Source organism: Megalobrama amblycephala, linkage group LG17 (assembly GCF_018812025.1).
Source record: "Megalobrama amblycephala isolate DHTTF-2021 linkage group LG17, ASM1881202v1, whole genome shotgun sequence".
Taxonomy (NCBI): domain Eukaryota; kingdom Metazoa; phylum Chordata; class Actinopteri; order Cypriniformes; family Xenocyprididae; genus Megalobrama; species Megalobrama amblycephala.
Genome location: NC_063060.1, coordinates 40373283 through 40379998, shown reverse-complemented (window position 1 = coordinate 40379998; position 6716 = coordinate 40373283). Strand labels below are relative to the sequence as shown.

The following is a 6716-nucleotide window of genomic DNA, read 5'->3' as shown; positions in this document are numbered from 1 at the left end:
ATAAGACTCAGCTCCAAAACATATTCATGCTTAAAACAAGGGATGTTGTTCGATAAATTGCAAGTTCATGTACAAATCCGGCCAAAGTGGCAAAAAAACTATTAACAGATGTTAATGCATGCTAATGGTAGGCTGAAAGTATGCCTCGCCCTCGTTCATGCACTTTCTACATCAGCACTTCCTTCCATATTCACTATCACTAGCTCTCCCTTAAGTACTTTTATTTATTTTTTATTTTTTGTAGGCAAAATGTGTGGAGCTCTAAGCTCCTCATGGCTGCAGCATATGCAGAACGATAACAAACAAATCTGCCATAAATTCTACAAACCATTTATGAATCACTTTGGAACTGCATGTATTACATAAAACATTTCCCATAAACCTATATCAGAGCATTAAATAGATAAACCCAGAAATTTACAAACCAACTCACTGCCTCATTGCCCTGAAAATCAGCTCAACTGCACACAATCTGTCTCTCTCTCTATATATATACATACACACTATAACAAATGCTGGGTTAAAAACAACCCAAGCTGGGTTGAAAATGGACAAACCCAGCAATTGGGTTGTTTTAAAGGTGCCGTAGAACGTCTTTTTAAAAGATGTAATATAAGTCTAAGGTGTCCCCTGAATGTGTCTGTGAAGTTTCAGCTCAAAATACCCCATAGATTTTTTTTTTTTTTGATTTTTTTAACTGCCTATTTTGGGGCATCATTAACTATGTGCCGATTCAGGCTGCTGCCCCTTTAATTCCTCACGCTCCCCTCCCCCGGAGCTCGCGCTTGCCTTAAACAGCATAAACAAAGTTCAAACAGCTAATATAACTCTCAAAATGGATCTTTACAAAGTGTTCGTCATGCAGCATATCTAATAGCGTAAGTATGGTATTTATTTGGATGTTTACATTTGATTCTGAATGAGTTTGATAGTGCTCCGTGGCTAACGGCTAATGCTACACTGTTGGAGAGATTTATAAAGAATGAAGATGCGTTTATGCATTATACAGACTGCAAGTGTTTAAAAAAAATGAAAATAACGACAGTCTTAATAACGACAGACCGTGAATACAGTAAGAAACGATGGTAACTTTAACCACATTTAACAGTACATTAGCAAAATGCTAACAAAACATTTAGAAAGACAATTTACAAATATCACTAAAAATATCATGTTATCATGGATCATGTCAGTTATTATTGCTCCATCTGCCATTTTTCGCTATTGTCCTTGCTTGCTTACTTAGTCTGATGATTCAGCTGTGCACAGATCCAGACGTTAATACTGGCTTGAACGCCTTGAACATGGGCTGGCATATGCAAATATTGGGATGTACACCCCGACTGTTACGTAACAGTCGGTGTTATGTTGAGATTCGCCTGTTCTTCAGAGTTCTTTTAAACAAATGAGATTTACATAAGAAGTAGGAAACAATGGTGTTTGAGACTCACTGTATGTCTTTTCCATGTACTGAACTCTTGTTATTCAACTATACCAAGGTAAATTCAATTTTCCATTCTAGGGCACCTTTAACCCATGTTTGGTTAAATGTTTGCCCAACGTGCTGGGCAGTTTTATTTACCCCATATTGTTTAAAAATTACTTTAAGACTGGCTTAAAATGAACCCAAAATAGGTTGGAAATTAAAAATCAGACACATAATTACTAGAGGCAACAATAATAATCAAACGGTGAACATTTAATAATAAACAATTCAATAAATGTTTATTGTTTAATTATTATTCATTAAACTTTAGTAAATGTTCATTTATTAAACATATTAATAAAATGTTAATTTTCAAAATACTTTGGGTTCATTTTAAGTGAGCAATATAGTAATTTTTAAACAATAGTTGGACTACCCAGCAGGCACACATTTAACAAAACAACCCAATTGCTGGGTTTGTCCATTTTCAACCCAACATGGGTTGTTTTTTTTAAACCCAGCATTTTTTAGAGTGTATATATTAACAGATTGTGTGCAGTTGAGCTGATTTTCATATATGTGTGCGTATATATGCGTGTATGTATACTGTATACAACCATAAGCGTACAATAAAATTGCTAAATATTTTAGGATGGGCTAAAAAATAAGCACTTTTTGCATAGGATACTTTGTTGTCATCCACCCTGCTATCTCTTGCTGTGAAGGGGCGGAGCGCGTTTCTGTGTGTGTACAGCTGTGCAGCTTCTGTTTAGACTCGACTCCAGGGACGTCGCTTGACAGTAATCCTACTCCAGCCCTGATCTTTCAAACACACTTACAGCTACAGTGTGCGGTACGAAAACAAAGAAATGCTTCAAACTCGAAATCGATTGTGACTATAAATAACGCTAACTAGCCATTTGTTAGGGACGTATAAGTGGAAGACATCACTCACCTAACCCATGCAATCAATAGGCTCTCATTAATGTTATCCATCGTCATTATCATCTTGGTGTCAAGTGCAAGGCTTAACCTTACAGAAGCGTGAAGTTCCCCATTATGATTTCAGTTGCATTTCTGCCATTAGTAATTCATGAGCTTCTCCTTTTTGAATTGAGCTGGGGAAAATGGAGGAAATAAAACTATTTCTCTGCATTTTTCATTGACACTGATATTCACTGTGTCAAAGTAATTAGGACCATTGTATTTAAAGCAAAATCTTTTTATCACTTCCTCCAGGGAATGAGAACAAACAGGAAGCATTTTTTTGTGTGTGTATTCAAGGCAAAACTAGAGCATTCCTCTTATCACTGCAATCTTGCAACTTCCACATTTATCTCCTTAATGTCAAAGCGTTTATGCATTTAAAATAATTAAAATATTTTAATTAAGCTCAGCATGCAATAACAGTCTTGGAGTGTTTAATTATTTTAATAGTTTCGATTCAGCTCTAATACTTCACAGCGTTCATCAATGCTGAATTATATGTTCCATTTATTACATGCTGTAATAGCTCATTTTGCAGAATCATAGCTATAAATAAAGGTCTTATGTTGTTTTTGAGGATTGTAGCGTGCTTTAAAGACTGATGCCTATGGGCTTTAAAAAGAAAATCAATTAGATTTTGTCAAATAAAGCATCTGCATGCATCCTTTCAAAGATGAAAGCCTTGTTTACCTTGGTTCGTTAAATCGAAGACATTATTGCGAATTCATTCGCAGTATCATACAGGTGGTGAAGTAAATACTAGGCATAATTCAGTTACATATTTAATTATGCATAATGTAAATTCATGACATAATTATAATGAAAATTTATCCTTAAAGCTGGCAGTCGCTTAGTGGGAAGAGATTTACACCATGACTACAGCTTAGAGAAACGGGCTTTAACTATTTTATGACAATTGTATTACTTTTTGACACAATAATGTGGGCTGTGAGTCATCACTGTTAATTAATGCTTGACAATAGCCGACGCTGGATTGCACTGCAGGACGTCAGAGCACTCATGAGCGTTCTCCAAAATACTCACTTTTAAATAAGCATTCATTTGAAACTGTGAGCCCAAAATGAGGTTCTGAGAGAGAGAGAGAGAGAGAGAGAGAGTGAAAAGAGCGAGAGCCACAGCTCCAGTATTGAGCAAACGGCCTGTTTTGTATGTACAGACACAGAGCTCATTACAGAAGAGGCAGAAGCCAAATCCTTCAGTGCCCGTAGGCAGGGATTTACCGAGGAGGAGATAAAAGCTGGTTCATGATCGCAATAGAAGTACATGCTTGGTCACTGCACTTAAACACTTCATTGTTTTGGCATTCAGTTGAAATAGTGCTTTGACGGGGCTGTGTGAATACAATTGTTTCTGTCAAATTACATCTTTGTTCTCATTATAGAAAGGAGTTTTGCTGTTGCTGCGAAGAAAGTAAAACACATCGGCGGGCCGACTAAGTTGGGAAGCTGTAAGTGGGAATTTTGCACGCTTCGAAACCGTCGTTGTCAACACCTTCTGTGTGGTTGGCAATTGCTTCTAAAATGTGTGACCTCTTGTTGCATGAATGCAATTCATTAACACGATGCAAGGGCATCAGTGAAGGCTATAGCTTCTGCTTAAAATAGCAGCAAAAATCATTTTCTTGAGTATGTAGCTGTGCGTTCATGTGGGCAAAGTGTAACAAGCGTTTTTGCGGTACTAACAAAATCAGTCTCCGCAGCACTTCCTTTTCTACTGAAGGCATTGACATCGATTCCTAGATGCATTTGATTTGCTCCCCTTCATTTTCTTTAATTGTGCAAGCTGTTTGACATTCCCCGAAGAGTCAAGAATTGTGAGGAATGCGGCGAGAAATATATCAAGGCTAGACTGCGTACATGACAGATATTCTTGTTTGACTGCGCTGACTTTGTAATCCCATGAAAGTATAACTACCTGGAGGCTGCACTTGTGTAGGCTGGTACGCCTTTTTTTTTTTTTTGATGTCTGATTACAGAATTAACAATATGCTAAAAATCAAACCTCAAGGGTGAGGATGGGATATGAACAACAAATAAACAAATACTTATATCCTCTTAATAACTTTCTGGGGTTCTGTTGTTTCCCAAATTATGTTTAATATCAAGAAGATTGAGTGTGCAGATAGTAAACTGTACTGCAGAGAGCTGTCCCGGAATATGGAGTGGTACTCATTTCGTATCCCTCACCAGTCTAGCGTTTAATATTTGTAGAACATTGTAAAATGATGAAAATTAAACTGCTCGGATTCATTAGCTCTATGTGTTGCAGCAATAAGAAAGTAATTAAACCACTGCAGGCATTATGATGCTCCAGTTAAGAAAGAGGCCAAGTTCTTTGAATTTGTTTGTGCTGTAATGAAAAATGGATCAGCAGATTTCTGATAATGTTGTATTAGATTAGCAAGAAGACAAGAGCTGTAATGTCGCTTTTAACCTCTCACATTTTACAAAGTTCTCAATGTTTGTTAAAATAACTTGTTGATCTCTGGAATGCTTGATTCTGATTGGTTTTTCTGCAGCATATATATAAATATGGTGTGTGTGTGTGTGTATATATACTGTATATACTAGGGCTGTCAATCGATTAAAAATTTTAATCTAATTAATTACATACTCTATGATTAATTAATCTAAATTAATCGCATACATAATTTTTGCTGTGAAAGTATTAAATATTTCAATTCAAATGAATCAATGCAGTGTTTTTCCTGGGTCAAAAATGGTCTTCGATGGTGACAGACATGGTCATCCACACAAACAGTAAAAAGTGCCCTACCCACGTGATCTGCGAGCCCGATACTGACAATAAAGTACCCGTCACTCTCACTGTAATTCTTTCTTGCCCTCTTTGCAAAAAAAAAAAAAAAGATTTTATAGCTTTGTAAGAGAAGATGCTTTTTTGCTAAACCTGAAAAGTATTAAAAAGTAGCATTTAGAAGTTATATTAACTAATAATATAATTTTCTACCATATATAATTGAATGCACCTAGCTAACAACAACTTGCTTTGTTCTGGTTTCACCTCACTCCAGTTTAAACTAACTGATTTTATAGGTAGGCCTAATTTACTACACATTGTCATTTACACATTGCCAGCAGCCATATCACCCTGTAGCCCAAGACTGGTTGCCCACTGAAGCTAAGCAGGGCTGAGCCTGGTTAGTACCTGGATGGGAGACCTCCTGGGAAAACTAGGTTGCTGCTGGAAGAGGTGTTAGTGAGGTCAGCAGGGGGTGCTCACCCTGTGGTCTGTGTGGGTCCTAATGCCCCAGTATAGTGATGGGGACACTATACTGTCAAAAAGCACCGTCCTTCGGATGAGACATTAAACCGAGGTCCTGACTCTCTGTGGTCATTAAAAAAATCCCAGGATGTCCTTCGAAAAGAGTAGGGGTGTAACCCCGACATCCTGGCCAAATTTGCCCATTGGCCTCTGTCCATCATGGCCTCCTAATCATCCCCATACACTGATTGGCTTCATCACTCTATCTCCTCTCCACCAATAAGCTGGTGTGTGGTGGGCGTTCTGGCGCAATATGGCTGCCGTCGCATCATCCAGGTGGATGCTGCACATTGGTGGTGGTTGAGGAGATTCCCCCTTCAATATGTAAAGCGCTTTGAGTGCCCAGAAAAGCGCTATATAAATGTAAGGAATTATTATTATTATTATTTAAATAACCTGAAAATATTGTGGATTATTAAGGCTAATTTTACTAACCACTCTTGCTAAATGGGGTAAGCACACTTATGTTCTCATTTCAGAGTTGTTCGAGTAAATGATTCATTATAGACCGTGTGGACAGATCAGTTGTTGTCATGATTCATTAAAATGAATCTGTTCAAATTAGTCATTTGGTCGCGAATTGGACATTAGCGGACTTTGATGCGTTGCGTGCAAATCACGATTGTTATTAGGACATCGCAAAAGATTTGTCAACACAGAAAACACTTCACCACTGGATAGGATTTTCTTTTTGTTTACTGAAAGTGTGGTTTATGTCAGCTGCACGTGCAGGGCGCCTGTCAGAGAAGATGAGGTGACGTTCTTTTGAGCGCTATTCACACCCAGAGGTTATTCAGGAAAAACATTCTCCGAATGCGCCTCGTGAAACATGGATTCGGTCTTACGAACTTTTAGCATTGTGTCAGTTGATTTAGATTATTATGTGTGAGGTAGAGAGAGTGCAAAGACGATGCTTACTTTGAAGTTTGCTTACTTGCTTCGCGTGTACGAGGGAGGAGCTCTGCTCGTTCTGTCCGTCAGCGCAGCAGTCCTCTCCCTC

The 6716-nt window shown here is 37.8% G+C and overlaps 1 pseudogene; it reads left to right on the top strand.

Moving 5' to 3' along the window:
• Positions 1-5524: 5524 nt before the first annotated feature.
• Positions 5525-5641, top strand: LOC125252045 (annotated as a pseudogene).
• Positions 5642-6716: the final 1075 nt, after the last annotated feature.